The sequence below is a fragment of the Schistocerca gregaria genome, chromosome 4, assembly GCF_023897955.1.
Source record: "Schistocerca gregaria isolate iqSchGreg1 chromosome 4, iqSchGreg1.2, whole genome shotgun sequence".
NCBI lineage: Eukaryota > Metazoa > Arthropoda > Insecta > Orthoptera > Acrididae > Schistocerca > Schistocerca gregaria.
In genome coordinates, this window is record NC_064923.1 from 323,226,524 (window position 1) to 323,253,676 (window position 27,153).

Genomic DNA, 27,153 nt, shown 5'->3' on the forward strand with positions numbered 1-27,153 from the left:
GAAACGTAGATGGTACTAAGGACCCGACGTGTTTTCCTGGGACCATTGAAGAGCTTCGCAAACACCGCTCTGCAAGTGTGTGTGTATACACCTCGGTAAAAAGACACTCGGGAAGCACTTCTTCATTAAGCGCAGTTGGAATGGAGCAATTTGTGGGCAAAGTTATCGCCTGGCAGAGTCCTCATTTCAGTCCATCTACTATGCACCTCCTCTCGCGGGGTAAAAAAAAAGAAAGAAGAAGAAATAGAACTTTCTTGTCCATCTGCGAGCGTCCCCGTAAATAAAGCTAAACTTTTTGGCGTGGCGCGTAGCAGTTGGTTAAGGAGGAGCTGCCGGCACGCAAAAACGTGCGGTACGAGGCTATCTGGCCAGCGCCGCCCCGCCTAAATGAATTCAGTCGCTCGTGTTTAGCGACCATATCTCTCTCTCTCTCTCTCTCTCTCTCTCTCTCTCTCTCTCTCTCTCTCTCTCTCTCTCCCCCCCCCTCTCTTTCCCTCTCTTTCTGTTTCCCCCCCCCCCCCTCTCTCTCTCTCTCTCTCTCTCTCTCTCTCTCACACACACACACACACACACACACACACACACACACACACACACGCGCGCGCGCGCGATGTCCCTCACACTTTTCTGCTCCTCGGCTGCTCTTGGTCCCTCTTTCATTTTCCTTGACGTTCTCTAGGTGCCTGCAGTCTTGTGTGTTATTTCAGCGAGTCGTGAATTAGAACGAAGCATGAATGCAGGAAGCTCCACCGCGTAAGCTGCCAAAGGTTCGTAATGTGTCGAGAAGTCCTTTTTTCGCAGCGATTCTCTTCATATTTCAATTTGTACTGCTCTCCAGCTTTCTGCTTCTTTCTCCTCAAAGTTTGCTGCGATTTTGCTCCGTGTGCTGTGTAGGTATTTAGAAAGTGTCGTGGTCACTTTCTGTATCTCTTAGCTTCAAGAAGAAAAATGGGCTAGACGTAAAGCTACTTACGGCAAAGAAAGCGGTTGTGGAAAGTCTTTTACGCTGGTAAACTTTTCAGACTTCCGTTTCTATTCAGCCCTGAAATAGAAATTTAATGTTCTCATTTCATTTTTAAAATATGACATTCATGTTTTAGGTGCTACAGTCTTTTTCTGAAATAAAACAGTACTTCTGAAAATTGAAGCTTTTACAAAGGTGAAAATATATTCTTAAGTACAATATGGTCATGTACCTAGGAGCAAGTACTCGACGGAAATCTAACATCATCACAGTCGAGAAAATCTTGTAGTACTGTATTTAATAGCCCATCTGTTACATTATTACTCTGCTATACACCAATAATCATTAAGTGAAATTGAAGTAAGCAAAATTTAAACATACTTTGAAATGAAAGTTACTGGAAACTAACACTAATTTCCATTTTCAAGACAGTGAAATTATTAGGACATTAAAGAAACTAAGTTCTTTTGCAAGTATCACATAGTCCATAGCATAATACTTTCTTCCGTTTCAATGTACAAGATGATGGACGATCAATGAAATATGGCTTAACTTTCCACGTGTTAGGTATACAACCCTAAAACCAAACTAAATTTTACTGACCATAAAATTCTGTGCCTCGAGAATTAACGATATATATTGCAAACAGACAGCTCCAAAATGTGTAGAACGCATAATTTTTACAAATGCTGCGCAAAACACAACCCAAAACATAACCCCGTGTCTACAAACAACAAAAACCGTAGGAAATCTCGGTAACTGCTTATGGTGGCCTGGTCTCTAGTGCTAATCCCTTCAAGTGATTCTAATATCAGTCAGTAAATTAAAACACCGACCAAAAAACATAACGTGTTCCTGAGTACATTATCTTTTACGTACAACACTACTAATGGATGGCAAAATAACTAAACCTTCAAAGATGCATGTGACTTTTAGTTCAACTTGCCTTACTAAATGTTAGCATAATAATGTTGTCAAAGGACTAAATATTTTACTTTTCGTAGGCACTGCTGAGTCTTAATGTCACAGTCTATGATTTCCGACCATGTTGATGGATAACGACATTTTATTTGTTTCCAACTAGAGGACGACGACATGCTAACATCACTGAAAGATCAATACCAACTCTCGACTAAAATTGGCACCTTCCTGACTTACCATGTAGACAAGCGAGCGTTCTAAAGGAATTCGCAGTATTTCAGTTAGGCGGCGCTGAGATGACTTTCTTGCACTAATGACTACATTATTATTCCTCCTTGCCGAGTTAACAAAGTGCGCTGTTTACTGGACATTGGCATTGCTTTCATCACATTGATTCCCTTTCTACATTGCAATACATTACCCGTCATTTAGCACGGCGAGTGCCTGATCCAGCAGGAAGGAAAACACTAGAAATGTACATATTACTCAATGGTAACAAGTGGCCTGGTTTACCTGCAAACATCGAAAGTCGATATTTATCCTTAACACCGATGTTACGATGTTTCAAAGATTTTATTATCAATATTTAACATCAATTTTTAACCTCACCTCATCGATATTCATCGAACATCCCTACTGCGAAGTGATTCTCCCTCTGTCCTAATGACTGAGGAGAGTAAGCAGCTTTGTCGGAACCCGTTAATATGATAATTGACTCCTCCACGTGTTGGTAAGCATGTTAGATTGAGGTAAGCTCAGCTGTTAGAATCGTGGTGTCCAGTGTTGGCTTTGATTTTCCCTTGTCACTACGATTCTACTAAGCGGCTACACGTGTAGCTGTATGTTAATGAACAAAGCGATGGGCAAAGCCATAAATCTATAGCTGTTTCACATTACATGCTCGCAGAATCTTAGTAAATAAGAAAAAGCCAGTAATTTAGTCAACTGCTACTTTATACGTTTACTGTTCATATTTTAATGAGAGCTCGTTTTGCAACTATTGCCAAAGGAAAATGTTCCGGCAGTTCATGTTTGTCGGCCGCCTTTCGAAACAGCTGTGACGTGCGATACGGTACTTAATCACGTTTCGTTTATTTCCCAAAGGCACGTGAGGTGTGCGGTTAGTTTCGCAGCAGAAACATAACCAAGTTTAGTTAGACGAGTCAGCTTAAATTTCGTTTCGCAATTCCACCTGGAGAGGACGTGTTACAGCACTCAGCAGATGCGATTAGGTTAGAAACGTTACACGGGGTGTAAGTACCTAGTTCACAGCACGAGACGGCAGTATGATTTAACGCCGTTCCTCACGACACCTCTAGTAATTAAGATTGCAAGCAGCAGAAAGGTCCCCGTTCTTCTTGTCGCAGTCACATTCTGCCATCCGAAGACCGAAACAATAACACGTTAAGACAATTTTTCACTAATCCCTGCAATCTCGAAGCAACTATTTGTAGTGTAGACAAATATTCTTCTAAATGTAGAGCGTGATAGCCTTCATATTTCTTTGTTCAATGGCAGAGTTAAATACAACGCCGATGTCGATAACGTTAACAAGAATATGTACTGAGTCGCGTCTTAGTTCGCGATATGGTTGATAAACGAAGTTACTACGTAATATTTGTTTTTATCAGATTACCAAATTTATTGTAAAGCAGCATTTGAATAACATTTCGTACATCTTCGTGTACGTTCGAGAATGATCTACTTTAACAAAAGCCATTGCTTTTTATTAATTGATAGGTCTATACTGAGGTTCATATGTTATTTAGATGTGCTAAATAAACAGAAAATTGATAGAGATCAGTATATTTAATATTTATCGGGTTTTGTTTATAGTTAACAATAATTATTGCTCGTTTGGGGTTTCCATCTTTAGCCTGCCATAGTATTGTCAACATTCGATATCATGTGTATTGCTACAGTCAATTCCATTTACTCGTGCTCTTTCATAATTCTGCAGGTACTGCAATTAAAGAGTCTTTTCATGATTTTTGAAAACATAGATCAAATGATACAAAACGAAGAAATTAATTTTGTAAAGGAGATGTCACATAGTGTCTCAGTTAGACCACCTACCTGCGAACATTCTTAGAACAGCCATGCGAGCTGAGAGGGGCTGATTGTATTTCTAAAGATTAACAAAGAAGAATTTTCGAGAAATGAAATGGAACTTACTAGTATTACGTTTTGCAAAGTGTGCTGCTGGCTTCTGTCTATAAGCGTGTACCCGCCCTGCTTTGACTGTTATGTAGAAAGGATAACTCAGTTTCATACAACTGCCGGATTGTTCAAAAATGGTACAAAAGGCTCTAAGCACTATGGGACTTAACATCTGAGGTCATCAGTCACCTAGACTTATAACTGCTTAAACCTAACTAACCTAAGGACATCCATGCCCGGGCAGGATTCGAATCTGCGACCGTAGCAGCAGCGCGGTTCCGGACTGAAGCGCCTAGAACCGCTCGCTTACAGAGTCCGCCGCCGGATTGTTGTAGCGGGCTTTCAGTACACTAGTTACACAAGCAGCTATTTTTTGAACAGTGGCTTCCTAGACCAACCTTACACTGTGCTTTCTTTCTGTCATGGAAAATATCTCGGGCTCGTATATCACACCATAGGGAACGACTTTTTTAGAGACAAAATGTTTGTCGGAGCTTTCTGGTGGCGTTAGGAGTGTTAAATAATTGTCTGTGGCCTTGAGGCGTGAGGAAGTAGGCACTCTGCCGCATGTGATGTGTGTTGCCCAAGAGCCAGTCACACGCCCAGAGTGAAAGGCGGTAGACCGAGCTTTTACAAGTGCTGTTCGAAAAGTAAGATCCGATCGATCGTGAAATGGAAATTACAGTGAGAATCCGATGAAGCTTTGCATAAATATGCTGAAGACTGTCTCTAGTATGCCCTTAGATAGCGTCACGTCGCTCATTTCTGTTGTGAGCGCACAGTGAGCACGCAAATATGCTCAGAAAGTAGCGTCTCTCGCCTGGTATGATTGCCTGTGAGAGATTTCGCCGGATTTCATGCAGTCCGTACAAAGTAACGGTCATACCTTTTCTTCTTTTTGACAATTCTCGGCCACACTCTGCAAGAATAATGAGAACGTTCCTGGGGCGTTTTTAATGGGAAGCGTGTCACCAGCCACCACACGCCCCAGAATTGGCTGCCTCTGATTTTCATCTCTGCTGACATTAGCCGTTGGCTATGAAGATAACATTTTAACACAGATAACGAGCCGCGGATCTGCATAGAGAACTGGCAGAAAGCACAGGCGGCTGCATTCCTGCTATAACGAGTGCATTGTTGGTACAGTGCTACGACAAATGTCTCATTTGGAGCGGCGACTGTGTAGAGAAGTGATTTTCCACTGTAGTTTCAATTTCATGACCGATATGGCCTTACGTTCCGAATAGCCAAAGTAAAATGTATTTCTCCGCCTAGAGACACTCATTCTTGAAGTTTTCTTGTTGAAAATCACTGGCTCTGAGCACTATGGGACTTAACTTCTGAGGTCATCAGTCGCCTAGAACTTACAACTAATTAAACCTAACTAAGGACATCACACACATCCATGCCCGAGGCAGGATTCGAACCTGCGACCGTAGCGGTCGCTCGGCTCCAGACTGTTTCGCCTAGAACCGCACGGCCACTCCGGACGGCTTGAAAATCACTCTTTCTATTTACCGCGGTAGGCGTGCTCAGATGTATCACACTTCGTTAGTAGGCCCTGATGCTCAGGTGCAATCTCGCCCCAGCGCCGGCGAATTCAGAAAAACGACCTTAACGGCAATTTCTCTTGAGAGTGTATATTTTTCTTCGATTGTTCACTTGGATCAGCTTTCCTAAACGTATAACAGGTACTTGTACTCATGGTGTACTTTCGTTCCTGATGTTACATTGGTACTGTAGTATTTATAAATGGTAAAGAAAAATTCACGCACTCGAACTTCGCAGCGCGATTCCTCACATACTGGCACCACAAAAATGTCTCTCACAAAATGTCATCCTGCGCATATTTTGGGCAGTAACATCGGCAAAATGGCAACGCCGTAATCACGTCTACGGTAACTACCTCTGTCACGATATAGCAGTAGTGCTGTGCAGTTGGTGCAGTGGGTAGCGTTTCAGGTTAGCATGCAGGAGGTCGAGGTTCGATTCTTGGTCGTGGATTATTTGTTTTTATTTGCTAAAACACGTGTACGTGGCATAGTATCTGGCGTACTTATCATCGAATAGCCGTTACAGTGGATCTTCTACAAAACATTTGCGGGTGCCTTTTATACACGCAGAAGTGGAAAAACAGTCGTTTTCATTGGTCAGCCTTTAAAGAAAACTTTTTTATGTAACGGGCGCGAACTGTTTCGCACGACTGCATCTACTAGATTCCAGACCTGTTTTGTTTGGTCCCATCGATTAATACCAACTATTGTTCTTGCACGTTCAGGTCCATTGCAATCCGTTAGAGCCTTACGTCACCAGTAGGGTTAGCAAAGCGCTTTGCAAATAATTTCGATGGGACCACTGGGGGAGTGTACACAGAAAGCAGGTTTGGAATCTAGTAGTTGCAGTGGTGCGAAACAATTCTCGTCCGCGATGTGGAAAAGGCTCCTTTAAAAGATGACCAATGAAAACGTTTGTACTTCCACTTCTGCGGACGACATTTTGTGACAGATATTTTTGTATCGCCAGTATCTGAGGAATGGCGCTGTGAAGCCCGAGTGTGCGAATTCTTCTTAATCCTGTATATATCCTTTTTTTCTAATTTTGAATTTTGTGTTAATTTTATTAGCAGTTATCTGATGATGATTACTCGAAATAAATACTTAGCGATCAGTAAGTTTCCAAGGAATTACTAGATGTCGATTTTGAATGGTCGCATACTTTAGAAACGGCTCACTTTATCAGTCAAATGAAAGAATATTTCCAATTTTAGCTTTCGAAAAAGGGAGTGCCGCGAGAGCGTCAATACTGTATCTCGTTATTTACATCAGTCAACAATGATGCACCAAGGTCGCAGGAAAAAAAGCAAGTCGGAAATTCGTAAGATATGGCTGGTAAACAATAAAGCATCGAACGTGAATAGAGAAACGCCGCTCTTCGTGATCTGTGAGAGACTTGTTTAACTTGAGTGGTCAAGCAACGACTTTTCCTTTCGCAAAGGTAGCGTTCCTCCGGCGGGGCGTATTTTTGGGCATTTTTGCCATCGGCCACCCTTTTATCGCACTTCGGAAGGCCCCGCCACGAGCGTAGGTTTGTTTATTCATTTCGATTTGCAGTGGGGGTAACGCAGCGTCGCGACTTTGGCGCATAGCCTGCGGGCCGGCAGTAAATTCTTGCAGTAAAAACAAAGTTCTATCGGCGGCGCGCCGCCTGCGCCCGGGGCATCGGTGTGTTTACAAGCACGATACGCTGGCGCGACCCGGCGACAGGAGTCGTACGCGCCAACTGCAAACTGGCTGTATCGAATCCGGCGCAGGGAGCCGGCTGCGGACTCAATCCACCCCCACACGGCGCGTTCTTCGGCGGGTATTGGCCCTGAGGAGCTCCCGTCGGTGCAGCGAGAACCACCACCTCGGCTCGCCCGTTTCGCTTCCTTATCTTGCTGTACCTTTCACCGTACAGTTCCCTTAGATTACGGCCTTCTAGCTTTTTTCTTTTTTTTTATTTTTCAGTGTTTTGGTTGTAATGAAGGTACGAAGTTGTCTCGACTTCCTGTTTTTCCTTTTCCTCTATTTCCTCTTAATTTTTTTGAATTTTCTGAAGTCTACTCGCGGCCTGCTCCGTCTTTTCTGAAGTCATCTATTCCCCGATAGCCCTAAGTATCACTTTCCTATGGGGAAAAAATGGAAATGTCGTGTGGCGAGGGCCTTCCGTCGGGTAGACTGGTCACCTGCTGCAAGTCCTTTTAGTTGATGCTACTTCGGTGACTTGCGTGTCGATGGGAATGATATGATGATGATGAAGATGAAGATGAAGAAGAAGAAGAAGAAGAAGGAGACAACACAGCACCCAGTCCCTGAGAGGAGAAAATCTCCGACTCAGCCGAGAATCGAACCTGGACCACTTCGCATGCTGGCATGGCAGTTTTTTTTTTTTTTCTCTCCGGGGCGGACGTCCCATGAAGCTGTTCATGTTGATGATTGATCTGTTCATTCAGTTTTTTTTTTTTTATTACGGAGGATAGCTAACCCTCTGACAGAACACGCTGAGCTACCGTGCCGGCTAAGAAACTATCCTGTTACTTTACATCTGATTACATGTCTAATTAATTTGTGTTGTTCCGCTCTGTTGACACACTTTTTTCATTTTATGAATCATTACTTTTATCAGTTATAAAGCGTGTGTTCCTCTCTTTTAATGCTGTTACGTATTTGATCTCTGACTGTACCACCTTTAATTTTCCTTAAAAATTTCATTTCATCCGACTGTGTTCTTTTTCTGTCATCCTGCGATGTGGAGCAGTGGTGTAATACTTCCTTTCCCTCCAATGTGGACGTATTTTATATTTAAATAAGGAAGTGAAATGTTAACGAAGAAAGACATGTCACATTGACAAAGAAGATATATACTTATGAATAATAAAGGTAAGGCATAGAAGCTTCTACTGATTTTGTGGCATAAAATGATTGTGTAAGAGGTTATTTTTTTACTCATACGAGTTTCTCTACAGGCGCAGAAGTCGTCGTTGGAAAGCAGCAAACTTAGTGACAAAAGACTGTGTTATTATTAGCTGTCAATGCATAGCAATAATCTGCATGAAAATAACAATTACAATTGGACTTCGCTGAAAAGATAAACTGCAGGTTCGACTTACAAATGTTGAAATAATGCACTCAGTAGTTGCGTCACCAAACTGACTATTTCCAGTCAAAATATTTCATTTCAGTGCACTCAACTACCAAAATAAAGTCATAAATCACTTAAAAATGGTTCAAATGGCTCTGAGCACTACGGGACTTAACATCTGAGGTCATCAGTCCTCTAGACTTAGAACTACTTAAACCTAACTAACCTAAGGAAATCACAAACATCCATGCCCGAGGCACGATTCGAACCTGCGATCGTAGCGGTCGCGCGGTTCCAGACTGTAGTGCCTAGAATCGCTCGGCCACCCTGGCCGGCTAAATCACTTAAAGGTTGTTACTATTTACAATAGAATTCATAATACAGGAATGATACAAACTTCTAGCACAGAGCTTTCTTCACCTTTAACTATACTCTTTAAACATTTTCAGTTTTGTTTGGTTATTTTATGTTGTCTATGATACAGACATTAAACTGAGAGTAATTAGCATGAGCATTAAAATGCCCCTGTGTAGTATGCAATGTCAATGATATGGCATTCAGCATAATTTCCTGACATTATTGTAAAGCTGATGAAATGCATTACAGAATATATTTCACTGAGAATTGACTTAGTATTTTATTACTGACATTACTGACAACTATTTCTATTTACAATAATCGCTACTACTTTTACCCTTTGCCTTCACCCGGCAAACTGTTTGTTACTTTATTGTACTATTCTTGGCGTACGTTGTTCTTTCGTTACAGTTGCTAAGATTCTTTTCCGTCTATATGTATCGTTTCTGTCGTAATTTAATTACGTCAAAGCTAGGAGGGAAGTGCGCCATGGTAGCCATAGACCGGTGGGTTTGCCCTCCATTCGCGGACTTCTTCCTGTTGTCAGTCACCACACGTGTAGCGGGAACTGGGACTTAGATCTGTTCGTACTTGTTGATATTGCTCATCGCGATGGACAAAACTCTTCTCTAATGCTAGGAGTAGAGCGGGCTATTGGACATACGGCTAGGTATACAGCGCTGGTTCTTTGCAGCCGAATATCATGTGACGTGCTAGTGAGAAGGAAGGGGGATGGGTTCCAGTTGGGAATAAAGGAGGGCGTTTCCAGTTTTGAAATTTACTTTGTAAACAAGTGAAACTTAATTGTCCATTATTTCGGGATAAAAAAGATTTGTGTGATTTGTTTGTTTGTGCTTCTGTTTTTATGTTGGGCTGTAGGTGGTTCCACACAACAGTAGATATCCATTCCATTACTTGTAGCTCTTCTGTAGTCACATTACCGTAGGGTGATGAAAATAGATTAACACTAACGAGTGGTACTGGTATCCAAATTTCGTAAGGAACGGAGCCCGTCATATGAAATGAACCGATCACTTTGCACATTTTTACATATACTGAAATTGCTACTCTTGGCATTAAAAGATGAAAAAATTCATACGTTAGGGGTTATTTGGTGAGACCAGGTGAGGGCAGTGCGCCACGGTAGCCATAAAGCGTTGGGTTTGCCCTCCGTATGTAGATCTCCGCGCAAGTGTTACTGCACGTGCATTATTCAGGTCCGTACCGGAGACGAACCATTCCGGTGACCATCGAATACATTTGGCCCCACTGAGAAACGAGCTCTGGAGGGAAACGCGGAGGCTCTGAAAAATACATGAGCGTGCTATGGCTTCGGATGGGACAGCCGGGGAAGCGGAACGGCCGAGACCGCAACTCAGGTGGTGTACTGGGAGGCATTAGCGGACGATCTGCCCTGCAGCTGCGTAAGCCTGAGGCCGCCGTTCCGACTTCCCCCCTGTTTACAGAAACTGCTTCTTATGTTACATATGACGGAATGCACCACGCAGTACATCACAGTTTTCTATTTCCACTCAGCCGTCTTTCGTGTGATTGTACGTCGGTCACCATCTCTTGGCATCCTATAAAAACTGACGCGGGCTGACGAAACAATGAAACAGTCGAAATTATCGTCATTACGCAATCACCTTCCCCTATTTTCCAGATTTTTGAACCTGTTTTTTCTGAAGCTGCATTTACGTTTTTTTCACCCCCTCCACTTCTGTAAAGTTCACAAAAGAAATAGAATTGTACATTAATCTGTTCCGAGCTCAGCACAGCTTTTTTCTTTATACATTTATTTTAAATGTAGTCTGTGGGTCTCGTCAATCGTGCGCAGGTAAACTGTACTTCAAATTTACAAAAAGAACTATTTTTCATCTATAATGACCAAGAAAAAACCTTCAGTATAAATGGTCAGAGATGTTATGTAACATTAAAGCCAAACAATGCTAATCCTTTATATTTTTTATTTCTGTTATTGTTATTAATAGATGAAACGATAAAGCAGCAGTAACAGCCTTACAGTCTTCCACTGACATATACCGGGTGGTTATAATTAAACTTCCCCCATTTAACACATTACAACACAGGAATTAACTACCGTACGAGTACCAAACTTGTTAGCAGTAGTCTCAAGGACATGGGAAGAGAAGTGTAGCAGAATCAATTCAGCTGAAACAATTATTAAGTTCTGCTACGCTACATCATACCATTACATATCGGCACCGTTACTGCTAAAAAAAAACGGGCTCAATATGGCACCTATCAATGTCCAGAAGAGTCTGAAAACGCAGGATTGCATTTTGCACAATATAACGAACATATACTGGCTACCTCTCGTATTACGCTGCGCTTCAGATCAGCACATGTGTGAATGTTCTCCTGGTAAATCCCATCGTTCAGGTGGCTCCACAACCAGAAATCGCATGGAGTGAGGTCAGGTGATTGTGCCGACAAGCATTTGGAAACGATCACCTGATAACTCGATCGTTTCCAAATGTGTTTCCTAGAAGCGGGTGAACTTCACGAGGTATGCTGGGGCCCAAACTTACATGAAAACTGCGTCTCTCTCCTGTAGGGCGAAGCATATCGCAGTAACGCTGGCCTGTCGTACTACACGTCTTTGGTCCTTGAGCGCCAACCTGTTACAATGAAAAAAAGAATAGGTCAAAGATGAAGGTAGCTGAGAAGCCACACCAACCGTGACACTTTCACCATACAGACGAACTTCATGCACAGTGACTGGAGGTGAAGAGCCCCATACTCGCCAATTCTGTATTCCCCTCACCCGTCTGTGGAAAACGAGCTTCGTCTGTACACAGGATGGTCCACGGACAGACCTCGTCAACTTCACTGCCTGCGAGAAAGCGGAGAGCGAAGTCAACACGTCGTTGGGCGTCCTGTTGTGCAAACTGCTCTACGACATGGAACTTGTACGGATACCATTTGAGAATATCTCGAATTACATCCCGTGCACTTTACCACGGGATGTTCAACTCCTGTGACACTGCACGCCCACTGCCCGACGATAGGGAATTGCGCGCAGCGTTGTCTGCCATCGCAACAGCGATTTCATCAACCGGTCGTAGGCCTGTTACTGGAACGAAGCCCAGTTTTCCAGTTGATTCGAACTTCTTCATCATGCTCCGCACACCAGATGGAGAGACCCTTCCGTAATTATTTCCGCCGACGATATTCACGAATTGCAGCTGCAGCATTACTTTTGTTTTGAAGCTAGAGCTTCACCAGTAATGCTTTGCTCCTTTTGTCCAAGCTCATGTTGACAGGTCAACAAGTGCACTGCGACTGGTCAGGGGTGTGAGACTATGAGTCACGATGTGTGATCACGGCATCTGGTGGCCGTAGTTGGAACTGAATGGTGGTGCTGTGACGCACGGAAATCATGCACCCCGTAATCTGGACATTAATGACCAAGTTTGGCACTCGTACCGTAAGTAGTTTCCTTGTTATAACGTGTTAAATATGGAAAGTTTAATTATAACCACCCGGTATTACGTTAAATTTATATATTTATAACACTAAAGGATTCTTGAACTAAGTGGCTCTCGCAATGTACAACATTAGAACTGTCGCCTCATATTTCGCTCTACGGTCATTAGCGGAACCATGACTTCCTTACGATTTTTGGATCTTCTGGAGACGACCGTGATGACAATATTGTCTGAAATGCTTTTTCTTTTCCGACACAGTCACATTTATGTATTCAGACAACCGCTTTCGGGAACAATTCTTTGTCGTCATCGGCATCTTCATCACATAACTGTCTTCACTCGATTACAAGACTCTGATGTCCCTGCCACACTGACACTGTGACGTGGCACCGTCTTAATCCAAAAACAGGAACATAAATGTATGCAGCAGTTAGACCTTTCTAACGGTAGACGTGGAACAACTTGTTTTCAGTACGCAATTACGAGTAAACTGAAACACGGCCAATGGTTCATATGGCTCTGAGCACTATGGGACTTAACTTCTGAGGTCATCAGTCCCCTAGAACTTAGAACTACTTAAAACTAACTAACTTAAGGACATCACACACATCCATGCCCGAGGCAGGATTCGAACCTGCGACTGTAGCAGTCGCGCGGTTCCAGACTGTAAGGCCTAGAACCGCTCGGCCACCCCGGCCGGCAACTGAAAGAAGGTAACGAGAACAAGTGAAATAAAGGAACTTTTTGCCAGGCCGATATTCGACGACTGTCTTTCTCATCACCATCAGTAGTTATTTAACCATTAGGCTTTCAGAGTATGAGTCGACGTACGACTCCAATTTTCATGGCTACTGGCGATTTATTCCAAAAATTATTAACTCTGCAACAAGAGAAATTCCCACAGTGTAAAAGGGAGCAGCGCTTCTTGGGAAAGGAGTTGTTGAAAGGTCTGTAGTACAGGTCAAGTGAAGGAAGTATTCAGTAGATCAATTAATAGACTGTAATTTGTAAAGATGTATTCATTACACTGGAGGTTTAGCATTATGAACAGTTATCTCATACCGTTTCATCTGCTCTATTTCATCCACCCATTTTCGTAAATAATGTACAGATGTAGATGTGGCTACTGCAATCAGACGAGCTGTGCTTACTTGTGATGACATTTAAGTCCGTGTAATATATGGTCTGCAAGTTTCAAAAGACCTTCGATCAACTGAATAAGGCAACTACAATCAGCTGGTAATTGGATTTATGATATACAATGAGTATGTGGCTGACCTATATATTAAGCTGATGATACGTTGCGTATGTGTAGCAAACGTATTGGACGCGTATGTAAGGAACGATTCCGCGACAGTACCTCCAATTAGTTGAGTAATTTTAGAAAATTCCATAGCTTTAACGCTGGTGATTATGTTCGCGTAATAACCTATTGTTTCACATGCTTTTCTCAAGGTGCCCATAAATATTTAATATCATTAATAGTTTTCTTGTGCGCCTAAGTTTTCAGTCAGAGGATAATAATTCCTTGTAAATGGTCCTTCATTTGTATTTTTCTGTTGGACAGTATTATTGTAGATAACAGGATTCTTTTGAGCTACGTCCCGTGTATGAACAATGAACCACAAGTTACATCTCAAAGATAATACACAAGTAGTCCTTCGCAAAAAAGTTAGATTTGACCCATGTTGTCTACAAAACCTTCTTCAGTTACATGTCAGCACTTGATATTAGTAAATCTGTTATTGTGAATTATGCTATCTTCGTCTGCACCATTCAGCTTGTGATGTTTCCAAGTTCCGGCCCTGTTATTTCTGGTAAATGAAGACAAACCGCACGAAACTTTCCTGAGAGGATAATGAACAAAACTGGTCACGGGCACATATGATCGGAAAGGTGTTCTAAGGAACGCATGCCCACTTGAAGTTGCAGAAAAAAGGTGTTTGACAGTCTAGCTGTTAATGATTGAAAGCACAGACGTGAACACACTAAGCAACGAGTATCTTAGGACGCTCATTGTCGAGTGTGTGAATTCTTAAGGGTCCAAACTACAGAGATCATCGGTCCCGAATGGTATGTGTTCGAGTGGTAGACACATGTACAAAATACAGTTCTGTTCAGGGAGGTGCACGGGAACTGAAGCATAAATCAAACATGGAATGAGTAAACAAACGTCCCTCTAAATCAGACATATTGTAAATACTGAACTTATACGCTAATGATCCGCGTGTGATAAATATGAAGTGTTTTGCCTGTGTGACGCAGACATGTCCAGTTGTAAGTCTGTGTACAATAGTTCTGTTGCACCTGACTTACATCAAAATTCCACAAAGCTAACTGTCCTAGCAGTGAAACGACATCTCTGAGTCTAGGTAAACAAAAATGGTTCAAATGGCTCTGAGCACTATGCGACTTCTAAGGTCATCAGTCGCCTAGAACTTAGAACTAATTAAACCAAACTAACCTAAGGACATCACACACATCCATCCCGAGGCAGGATCCGAACCTGAGACCGGAGCGGTCGCCCGGCTCCAGACTGTAGAGCCTAGAAGAGCCGGCGAGGTAAACACTGACTGGCGATGTACATTACTGTACTGGGAAGTAGTTTCGCTGGCGTCGTCGTATGACTTGAAGAGTGAAGAGTAATGGGACAAGGATGGCTAGGCCCCCGATGAGTAACTGGCTTGCCGCTCCAGACGGTGCATACATATACGGTTGTATCTCACGATAGAGTGGCGCTGCTGCACAGGAGGCGCGGGCCTGGTGAGAGGATGTTCTCTCTGTACTGGTGTTACAGTGCTATAATGGCAGCGAACCGTCACTACTGTTTCAGCTTCAATGCGTGAGCAGGGATTTTTGGCGACCGCCGCGAGGAACCTGCCACTCTCCTGCAGACGAAGGACTATTTTCACTTACTGCCCCTCCTGATGGAAGACGTACTTTTTTTATGGTACGGAATGTAATGTGGCTTCTACCCGATGGTGCATCAGCTCACTTGCGTACTTCCGTGATGAGAATTCTCGACAACATTCACCCCCGGCCTCATATTGACGCTGAACCCGTGACGATGTTTCGCTGCCACCAAACCACTAGTACTACAGAATAAATGACCTCTTGTGCTTCTTATCCCCTCAGGCATTACTTCCTGCAGTTCGTCCCAATTTACCAAAATCACCTTGTATAATCTTGTACCTGGATAGCAAAATACGCGTCATTCCACAATCGCTTCCCCCTTTCATGTATGGCAAGATACCACTTTCCTCTGTACCACTTGTCATCACTTATGTCTTTGTGTTTCTTTAATCCGAACTATATGATAAAATGGCATCTCTTTCCATTCTACGGATCCTCTAAGCATTGTATTAAGCTCCCTCTGCACTTGAGCTTTCCCTCAGAATATCGGTTTCATTTTCATCATTACTTCATCGATATGTGTTTTACATAACATTGACAAGCAATATCTGAAATATTAGTACAATGAGTTAACTACACGTAGTTTCACGCCGCCGGTCGGAGTGGCCGAGTGGTTCTAGGCGCTACAGTCTGAAGTCGCGCGACCCCTACGGTTCCAGGTTCGATTCCTGCCTCGGGCATGCATGTGTGTGATGTCCTTGTGTTAGTTAGGTTTAAGTAGTTCTAAGTTCTAGGGGGCTGATGACCTCAGAAGTTAAGTCCCATAGTGCTCAGAGCCATTTGAGGCAGTTTCACGCCTTACCGGTTATCTCTGTACTGCCAACGGCCAACGGTCTTGTCACAGTGGTAACACCAGTTCCCGTTAGATGACGCAAGTTACGTGCTGGTGGGGTTGGCTATCACTTGGATGGGAGACGATTCGGACCTATAGAGCGCTGTGGCAAGCAGGGTGCACTCAGCCCTTGTAAGGTAAACTGAGGAGCTACTTGTCTGACAAGCAGCAGCTCTGGTCACGACAACTGAAAACGGCCGAGAGGGCGGTGTGCTGACCACATGTCCCTCTACATCCGCATCCAGTGGTGCCTATCAGCTGAGGATGACATGGCGGTCTGTCGGTATCGTTGGGACTTTCGAGCCCTGTTGGACGGAGAGTAGCACTGAATTACGTTCTTCTTGGCACACGTCTGTCCTTGGCCACATTGAAGATACGTGAAAAAATGCTTATGTTTGATATAAATTACTCGTGACATGTTTACGCATACTTGCGTCTATGTTTGGCAAGGAAACAATATTTGTCTGAATATGGAGCTGCAAACTTAACCACGAAACGACTCATTACGTAAGAGTTCAATGTTAAATTTCAGCTTACTTAAAGTAAATTTTTAATAGTGAATTATGCTTTCATCAACCCCCTTTTTTCTTTTTATAAATCGACGGGCTTTGCACTCACTAAATACAGATCTAGTGACGTCACGGCCACAACCTCTACATTACGATGCGTATCCTTAACGCACAACTGTAATCTTTGGTTTCAGCTTCTGTAAAATAACACTTGTGTTTCACTGGGCTGTAGGTTCATGTTCTTTATTGCCAAGTAAAGAATACTGACAGCGAGAATATCAAAATATTACAGTAGATCCGTCGCTCGCCTGTTGCAGAGTGAAATGTGTGTCAATCTGCCCTTTGTTCGCGTTACTGCTTGCAGCAACAAACTAAGTCTTCTGTTTATTAAAAAGAGTCATAGCAAATCTTTTCAATGCAATCATCATTACGTAACTTTTCTAAAAATAATTTCTAGTACCGATATGTCAACTCTTCATCCGCCGAAAGCAGTTATTAAATAATATTCCACAAATGTTGCCGATAGCTGATCACATGTCAGCTGTTTGATACCAAACACCGTGAGCGATGTGGCAGCTAAAAACTAAAGGCTGCCACCTCTTACAACTAGCATCCTAAATGTCAGCGACTACATTGCTTAGCAACTTTATACTATAACTGTCTGGAAGCCACTAGCGCTACTAGTAGTAAGTTCCTAACTTACAAACAGGAAATTCATTTCTTATTTCTCCAGAAAGTTATCTGCTATTCGCCTAGGTGATAAGATGTTTCCTAATCGTCTCGTTAAAGTTCCACGCAAGAATGGGCATACATTATATCGCGTGAGCGTAAGCTCAAAATAAACAATGGATGCAGTTCTTTGTGTAATGGCATGCTAATCAAATCGCTCGAAGTTCACGTGACGCTCTTGGATCAACTAAACGAACTTGTATGAGCACAGAACACGCACGAGAGTCATTAACGGGCTTCTAATCACACCTGCTGCTTTGACCTTGAAATAAATTCGCATGTTCCAATATCGCGTTCAAGTGACGTATAGTCTTACTTCGCTTGCTCTTAACGAATTATGGTCTTGCAGTAGTTTCTATATAACTGTAGTTTGTAACACCCCTTTACTATGAATCTTTTTTTGTGTGTGTAAAAATTTTTGTATGTTTTTGCAAAGGATTATATCACTGATATATCGATTGAGGACCAAAGGGTTCAAAGGCAATGTTTATACAGTCTGTACAAATAATCGCCGGCGCGTCCAGTTATTTCTTCGTAGGCAGGTAGGAGATGCAAGGCTGTTCGCTTTGGTTTCTTGTCATCATGATCTTTCATGTAAGCGCCGTTGTCCGTAGCTCTGAATAAACTATAATATATTAATCTAATTTTCACTCGAAATGTACTGGAATAATTTATTACCAATCCACATATTTTTTGTAATTATCATTGTGTTACCAGTGTGATTTTACAGTTTTTTTTCTTTATGGGAGAGACGCAACACTTCCACATGGCTTCAATCCGACATTTTCATGACTTTGTTACTATCTCCAATATCTTTTTCACTTATCGTACCACCTGAACCTATAGTCATTCAAAGAAGGAAGTTCGAGAATTTTAACCAGACCCACAGCATAGAAAGGTTATCAGATCGCGATAAGCAATTTGAATTTTCAAAAATTGTATCAGTCCTCAAATTTAGTTGCGCAGCTCCCAGTGTAGGACAATGGCAGCCAACTCACAAATCATACTGTACTTTTCCTTACGAAATCGGAAAACCGTTCTTCCACTGTGTGCGATCGATGCAAGAAGTCCTAATGAAACATTAATTCGTTTTATTTTGCCTACAAACACTGTCTTAGATTCCCACAGCAGTCATAAAATGTGCTTAAAACTTACAGATTATATCAAAAGAGAAACTGGATATACTTATCAGTGCGCTAAAACCTTAACGTTAAGCGTAATTAAGTATGAAATAAAGGCGAAAAATTACATCTAGTTAATAATCACGAAAACAGTTATCTAAAACTAGCTACACCCTCTGGTCTGTGAAACCCTCGAATGTACTAAAGTCTTTCACTGCCACTGTATTCTTTTTCTTATATTGTAGTAAACGTTTTAATCGGGATAGTTTCAGTCTTACAAAGTGGTTTAGACATTTCATTTGCTATGTTGGAGCAGCGTTGGTACATTGGTTACCTAAACCAATTATAAGTGTGGAAACGTACCGTTTCCTGTTCATCATCACCGGCTACGGATCTGGTAAATTCCCTCCACCAAGATCCAGAAAATAATGAACTACCTGCTTTTGGCATGCGTCAAATACGAAACGATCATACTGCATATCCGGATTCCTAGATCCAGTCACAAACTGGCACAATTGGCCATCCAGTTAGCTGATCGACAATGATGATACACCAGTGTTGACATATGTTGCCATATCTGCACCGCAGGCTGATCGTAAGCATCGCTTAGCACTCCCAATATTTCCGAAATGTGCTGTAACGGAGGTGCCGAAATCGAATATGGAGGGTCTTTAAATCGAGCTATAACTTTTTATGTGTATAGAGTAGTAAAACCGGTGACTAAAAGTTTAAGAATCAATTCGTCGAGCACTGTAAGTATAACCTTACGGACTCAAGGTGTGGGAGCGGGGAAAATTTGGTCTGTGAGAAGATAAACAATTATGACGTCCGTCGTGGTCTGGAAAGGTTATGGAACCCTATGCAGTACTACTGTCAATTAAAATCTGTAAACCAAAATACGTTGCCTATGAGTAGAATAATGGCAATAGAAACTAACAGAACTTTTTTTTAAGGGACCACCTCAGCATCCACTTAAAGTGATTTAAGAAACTGCTCGAATTTTAAATCAGGCTGGCTACGTGGAATCACATTCAATATGAATACAAGGCCGTATTTTACGACGATTAAGGTTAAATTAAAGCGTCGAAGAAATATCTCAATATCTTTCAAGCGCCAGTCGGCACTGTTGTTGTTCTAAACCAGCAAGTCGTCTGCGATTCCTGGTGACGTGGTAAATATATCCCTCCGTACATTCCCTGACGTTCTTTCGGTCCTCAGGAACATTCTGGTGCTTTCTTTCGTGTTCTCTATCTACCTTCTCCTTGGTTTACCTCTCCGTCTTTGACCTTCTGTTACTCGTTTTCTAACGTTTTCATCTCTCATGAATGCCGGAACTACCTTAATTTCATTTGTATTATCTGCAAAAATGTTTGTTTCTGAAATTGTTTTATTTTACTATTTTACTCCGTTAATTATTCAGAACCCCTTCCCAAACTATACTTAAGAAGAAATGATTTCCTTGCGATCCACTTTTTCACTGTCGACTACTAACATCCGTCCAAAACCATGGAAAACATCAAAGTTTCAGCCATTTTTACACTCCTGGAAATGGAAAAAAGAACACATTGACACCGGTGTGTCAGACCCACCATACTTGCTCCGGACACTGCGAGAGGGCTGTACAAGTAATGATCACACGCACGGCACAGCGGACACACCAGGAACCGCGGTGTTGGCCGTCGAATGGCGCTAGCTGCGCAGCGTTTGTGCACCGCCGCTGTCAGTGTCAGCTAGTTTGCCGTGGCATACGGAGCTCCATCGCAGTCTTTAACACTGGTAGCATGCCGCGACAGCGTGGATGTGAACCGTATGTGCAGTTGACGGACTTTGAGCGAGGGCGTATAGTGGGCATGCGGGAGGCCGGGTGGACGTACCGCCGAATTGCTCAACACGTGGGGCGTGAGGTCTTCACAGTACATCGATGTTGTCGCCAGTGGTCGGCGGAAGGTGCACGTGCCCGTCGACCTGGGACCGGACCGCAGCGACGCACGGATGCACGCCAAGACCGTAGGATCCTACGCAGTGCCGTAGGGGACCGCACCGCCACTTCCCAGCCAATTAGGGACACTGTTGCTCCTGGGGTATCGGCGAGGACCATTCGCAACCGTCTCCATGAAGCTGGGCTACGGTCCCGCACACCGTTAGGCCGTCTTCCGCTCACGCCCCAACATCGTGCAGCCCGCCTCCAGTGGTCTCGCGACAGGCGTGAATGGAGGGACGAATGGAGACGTGTCGTCTTCAGCGATGAGAGTCGCTTCTGCCTTGGTGCCAATGATGGTCGTATGCGTGTTTGGCGCCGTGCAGGTGAGCGCCACAATCAGGACTGCATACGACTGAGGCACACAGGGCCAACATCCGGCATCATGGTGTGGGGAGCGATCTCCTACACTGGCCGTACACCTCTGGTGATCGTCGAGGGGACACTGAATAGTGCACGGTACATCCAAACCGTCATCGAACCCATCGTTCTACCATTCCTAGACCGGCAAGGGAACTTGCTGTTCCAACAGGACAATGCACGTCCGCATGTATCCCGTGCCACCCAACGTGCTCTAGAAGGTGTAAGTCAACTACCCTGGCCAGCAAGATCTCCGGATCTGTCCCCCATTGAGCATGTTTGGGACTGGATGAAGCGTCGTCTCACGCGGTCTGCACGTCTAGCACGAACGCTGGTCCAACTGAGGCGCCAGGTGGAAATGGCATGGCAAGCCGTTCCACAGGACTACATCCAGCATCTCTACGATCGTCTCCATGGGAGAATAGCAGCCTGCATTGCTGCGAAAGATGGATATACACTGTACTAGTGCCGATATTGTGCATGCTCTGTTGCCTGTGTCTATGTGCCTGTGGTTCTGTCAGTGTGATCATGTGATGTATCTGACCCCAGGAATGTGTCAATAAAGTTTCCCCTTCCTGGGACAATGAATTCATGGTGTTCTTATTTCAATTTCCAGGAGTGTATTTCTTCGGTGGTCACAGCCTCCTTTACTTTAGGAAATTGTTTAATTTAATTATAGTGACTTCCCAATTTGCACCCTTCTTTTTATTTCCTCAGTGCAGGATTGTTTTGCTATGATAGATCCAGGAAGTGTATTTTCATCGAATTGTTCCATGATATTTCAATCTGTATCCTCGCTAGTATTCATTCCTATTATCAAAGTTTTTGTTTTCTCAGATGCAGACACAGATCAACTTTTTCACTTTCAGTATTTTCGCAGTGTACTTTTAATGTCTTCTTGACTGCCTATTGAGGTTTCTCAGCATCAGACTAAAAATGTGACTTTCACTGCTTCTCAGCATACTCCTCCACAAAATTAATACACTTGTCTCACCGATGATTCGATGAGCTAGATTGATCCTTTTCTTCCCGCTGCAAGGAAGTCTTTGTCGTATTCTTTGAAACACTTTACCACAGATTCATCGACATCCTCATTGATGCTGAACTTTTTCCACCTAATACCTCCTTGAGCGGTATCAAATTCTTGTTTACAAAAAGGGTCATTTTCTCTTTCACAGCGTTCTTTCATGCCTGTGCACACTTTGTTTCCTTGTGCTGTACTGTTAACTCTTTCGGGACCCACATTTCATTGGTTTTGCTGTATGTGAACTAGTTACTGATAACGTTATATAAAATGTGCCAACACTTACTGCAACTATTTTTGCTGTATAATGAACTGCAATACGTCGATATTCACGAAATATGTTGACACTGAAAGTTTCAAGCAAAGGAGTTGTTCGTTAGCCACTCCTCCTCCAATGTTTCGGAACTGTTGTACACTTACAAAAATTTTCACGGTTCATATAACTTTCACCATATTGTCAAATCATTTTGCAAAAATTTAGCCCGTTTTCACCTTCGGAAAGCAAAAAATTGATCGCTGAACATTGTTCAACTGGTATGGAAATTTTGACCGGACATACCATCGATAAATACACTGTTGTTGTAAGAAATACAATTTTTATTCATCAGTTGATCTCAGATCATCCAAATGATGCCAACCCGAACTGACTAAAGTAGAAAATTACTCATACAAACTCATCTCTACATCAGTTTTCTCTCTAATTATTGAATAGGAAAAGAAATCCACTACACAAGTACATTTTGATAACAAATTGCTGGAAACAGTGTTGACTGTAAAATACCCAGTACTATCTATCAGGGCGACCTTACTTGGAATGATGACATAAAGTAAGTAGCAGCAAAAGCAGACGCCACACTCACATTCGTAGGAAGAATCTTAGGAAATATAACTTATCCACGAAGGAAGTGGTACCCAGGGCGCTTGTGCTTGCACGGCCGATTCTTGGGTATTGCTCATCTGTCTGGGATTCTTATCGTGTAGGGCTTATAGAAGAGACAGAGAAGATCCAACTTACGAGAGCGGCGCGTTTCGTCACGAGATCGTGTAGCTACAGCGATGTTCAACAAACACCAGTAGCAGACGGCACAACAGAGGCTTTGTGCGGCGCAGAGAGGTTCGCTGTTGAAATGTCGAGAGACCACTTTCCGTGAAGAGTCGGACAACAAATTACTTCCTCCCACATACGTCTCGCGAAATGACCGTAACGAGAAAATTCGAGGAATTAGAGCTAATACGGAGGATTACAGACAGTTATTGACCGGTGACCTTTGCAGTCTGGTTCCTTCAATCCCTACCAACCGACAGTTATTCCTCCCACGCGCCATTCGCGAGTATAACAGGGAAGGGGAGATCAGTTAGTGTAGCCAGAAGTACTCTTCGCCACACACTATTCGGTTGATTGCAGAAAATGATGTAGATGTGGAAGACAAGGGGGAGGGCGGGTCAATGCTACCGATAAGGACATGCACCGGATATGACGTAGGATAAGTTAGTTTGTAGGACTTAGTTTAGGAAAATTAAGTTAGGGACCTGCAGCGATTAAAGATCTTGGCCTGCCCAGTGCCAGGGACATGCTCTTCGGGTTTAACTCGATGAGCAAGGCTATTAAAATAGGTTTATATCTTACTGGCACACATGTGACGCTGCAGGCGATAGGAACTAGTTATAAGAAATAGATATAAGTCGCAGGTATTTGATATTAAATGCCCTTTGTTTGTAATTCCAACTGTAGCTCACTTGAATATTGTAATTAGCTGCAACATAATTATATCAGTTGCATAATTATTATGGTTTGTAATAAAGATGTGGATGCATAAGTAGATGTAGAACGCCCCTGTAGATGGAAATGCTGTCTTCTGCTTCGGTAAACCGAGGGAGGAGAGTCAGTGGTTAGACACTGGACTCGCATTCGGGAGGACGACGGTTCAATCCCGCGTCCGGCCATCCTGATTTAAGTTTTCCGTGATTTCCCTAAATCGCTCCAGGCAAGTGCCGGGGTGGTTCCTTTCAAAGGGCACGGCCGACTTCCTTCCCCGTCCTTCCCTAATCCGATAAGACCGATGACCTCGCTGTCTGGTCTCCTTCCCCAAACAACTCAACCCCAATCTGCGTCGGTAAACCCGTACTGCTTGAGTTAGAAGGACGCAGCCCACAGCACCACAGACTCGTATGCAAGTCTGTCACGCAGTGTGTCCCGGACAGGCCTAAGCACGGTCGCCACCTCCGGAGTTGAGTATGTAAACCTGTAGGAATTTGAGGACGTGGGTTGTCAGCTCTAAGGAGGGGCCGGCTCTGGAGCCAACTGTCCCCGCGGGGATTGTTTACGTGGGACGCTCAGGTGGCAGCCGCCTCGTAACGTAGGCTTTCTCGGCCTCGCCTCGACTGCTGCTTGCTCCTGTTGCAGAATTACGTGCAGATCTGGGCCGGCGGGGCGCTGCACGTGCAGCGATAAATTTAAACGGCCCGACCGTCGCGTGCTGTGGCGGCAGCGCGGTTCGCCGCCCCGAGCCAACATGCCAGACGTTGCGCCACGGCGGTGAATGTTTTATGGTCTGCTTATGACTGATAAACTGCTTCCAGATTCTCTATTTTTCCCCAACCCCCGTTCCACGTACGTATCACGTAATGCGATAACAAGTGGGAGGATTTATGCTGCAGTAACGTGAGGGACAATTGCCCTCTCCTGCCTTCCAAAAGCTCTCGCCCGAGGCTTAGATCTTTACATTCGCATAAGCTCCCGTGAGCCTCTTTGGCCTTTGCCAAATGTTTGTCGCTACATATCTCTAAGTAACAACTCCTCTCAGATGTGTGTAGGGAATTTTGTAACGTTCAAATAATATTTCCAGTTCATAATCTACGTCGATCATTGAATTCACGAGTTCCTAAGACAAGGAACACAGCATGTCATTCTTAATGGGGATAAATCATGAGACGTAAAAAGTGGTTTCGGTGCAAACGGAGACTAGTAGGACCTTTACTGTCCACAAAGTTTCCATTTGGGTACGTTTCTGCAGCGTACATGCAACGTAACGCCTCTCCAATGTGGATGTATAAGCACCAACATGTAAGAAAGGCATTAGTTTGGCGGAGGTTCGAGTCTTCCCTCCGGCAAGGGTGTGTGTGTTTGTCCTTAGTATAATACAGGTTAAGTAGTGAGTAAGCTTAGGGACTGATGACCTTAGCAGTTAAGTCCCATAAAATTTCACAAACATTTGAACATTTTTTATTAGTGTGCCATTCGTGTCTTTCCTACTTGTGGCGGTAAATGAGGAAACGTGAACCACGCCGACGTTATTACCATATGGGTCCAAACAAGACCCACGTGCTGTTATTCTTTTCTTGGTTGTCGAAGGACAAACACTTGTATACATCCATCGGAGAATAAAGTATGTGTATCAGGTAGCATGGCTGTCGAAAACGACCGTTGTGGAATTGTGCGCCAAGTTCCTTACTGGTTGCGACTCGATACAAGACACGTCGATCTGAAATACCAGCCTTGTCCACGACCGACAATAACAACCAGGCAGTTGATTATGCGATTTGGGCGAAATTACGACGTGAACGTAAGCCGAAAAAGCTAGGAAAAACTGGTGCTTCAAGATAAAGCATGTCCGCACATACCAAACGGGGAAGTTACTGCAACTCAAATAGGGGACACTGGAACACCCGCCCTGTAGTTCTGATCTCCGCCGTGCGATATCCGCTCTTTCGGATCTTTGAAAAACGCCTTGAAGGGCCGACGAATCCTGTGAGACGAGGATGTGCAGCAGACAGTTATCGACTTCTTCACGCAGCAGGACACGGTGTTTCGCCAAACGGGGTTCTTCAACCTGGTGCGTCGGTGTGATCATCTCCTCGATGCTCGTGATTATTTTTCTTAATAGGCATACCGATTCTGGACGGTACGGCCTATGAACGGAAACTTTTTGATATGACCCAGTGGGTGACGTCGCAGACTCCATGGTGCTGTTCGTTTATACTATTTTATGTAGAGAAGTTGTAACGCTGGAAAATTGTAGCGAAATGCATGAAGACGTACAGTGGACGGACGCTAGGTGTAGTGAGTGACATTTGGCCCTCAACGGTAATAAATTGATTCATTTCGCATAAGCAGGTGGAGAGACCCATTATGGAACGACTACGAGATTGCCAGGTAATCACTGGAAATAATCACATACATAAAATACCTTGGAGTATACTTTTGAAGCTATTTGAATTGCTACTGTGACATAAAACTCATCACAAGAGTTGCCAGATTGACATGCACTGGAAGAGTCCCAAGAAATTGTAGTCCACCTGTGAAATAGGCAGCTTACAGAACCCTCGCTCTACCGATACTTTGAGTACTAGTCGTACCAGTACACGGGAGGACTGATAGAAGATACAGGTGATCCAAACAGTAGAGCAACGGGTATCGCCACAAGTTCGTTTAACCTGTGCGACAGCGTAAGCGAGATGCTCAGCCAACTCCAGAAGCAGGCGTTAAAACAGAGATATTACATACACGGTGTAGTTAACTGTTACAATTCCGAGAGCTACGTTCCTAGAAGCGTCAACCAATATGTTGATCCCTCCTATCTGTATCTGACGAAAAGACCAAGGATGTTGTTGAAGCGGAGCTTCTACTCCTTTTATTTGAACAAGAGCACTATTTACAAGTTCGGTACAAGTTGAGATTTTGACGCAAAATAAATAAATAAAAAATAAAAACTCCTGGATGGCTGAAGTTGTGTAAAGGGTGAACACTGTGAACTACTGCAAGTCCATGAACTCAGCCGAAGTCTATGGCAATACTATGAAAAATCCAGCCATAATCAAAAACCAAGCGTAGGCCAAGCTCGCAGGACAAGTCGTTAACGAGAAGGCAGCCGGGGGCTTCTCGCGTATTGGCAGTGCAATGACTTGAACACAGTTGATCTTAAGGCTGCTGGGGGCCAGTAAGGGCAGTTTAAGATAGCAAATCAGACACACAATCCAGAGGGCAGACAAAACTGAAAGAGTTGGGGTTTCCGGAGGTCAACAGTAATGGAAGAGCCCTGTGAATTTCTGACACTCTGGATAGCTTCAGACAATTAATTGGTAACTCTGTCCACCGTCTAGACACTGTTATAAGACGTCACAGTAGAAGGTAGTCACAAAAAGGCACGACTTAGCAGTCGCAGCGAGCTTGATACTTACCCCTGAGTACCGCTATTTGAGTGAGCATACACTGT

At 43.5% G+C, this 27,153-nt stretch overlaps 1 protein-coding gene across 2 annotated transcripts in view; it reads left to right on the plus strand.

Annotated features, from left to right (window-relative positions):
* LOC126266784 (irregular chiasm C-roughest protein-like) overlaps positions 1-27,153 on the plus strand; it is a 1,732,081-nt gene that overhangs the window by 335,501 nt on the left and 1,369,427 nt on the right. Inside the window, exon 1 of one of the 2 annotated variants that reach the window (XM_049971326.1) lies at positions 8,376-8,463. The exons of the other annotated variant lie outside the window; for it this stretch is intronic. The gene's annotated coding sequence lies outside the window, so the exon portion shown is untranslated. Of the gene's footprint in view, positions 1-8,375; positions 8,464-27,153 lie in introns of those variants that run through there. 2 annotated transcript variants of the gene reach the window in all.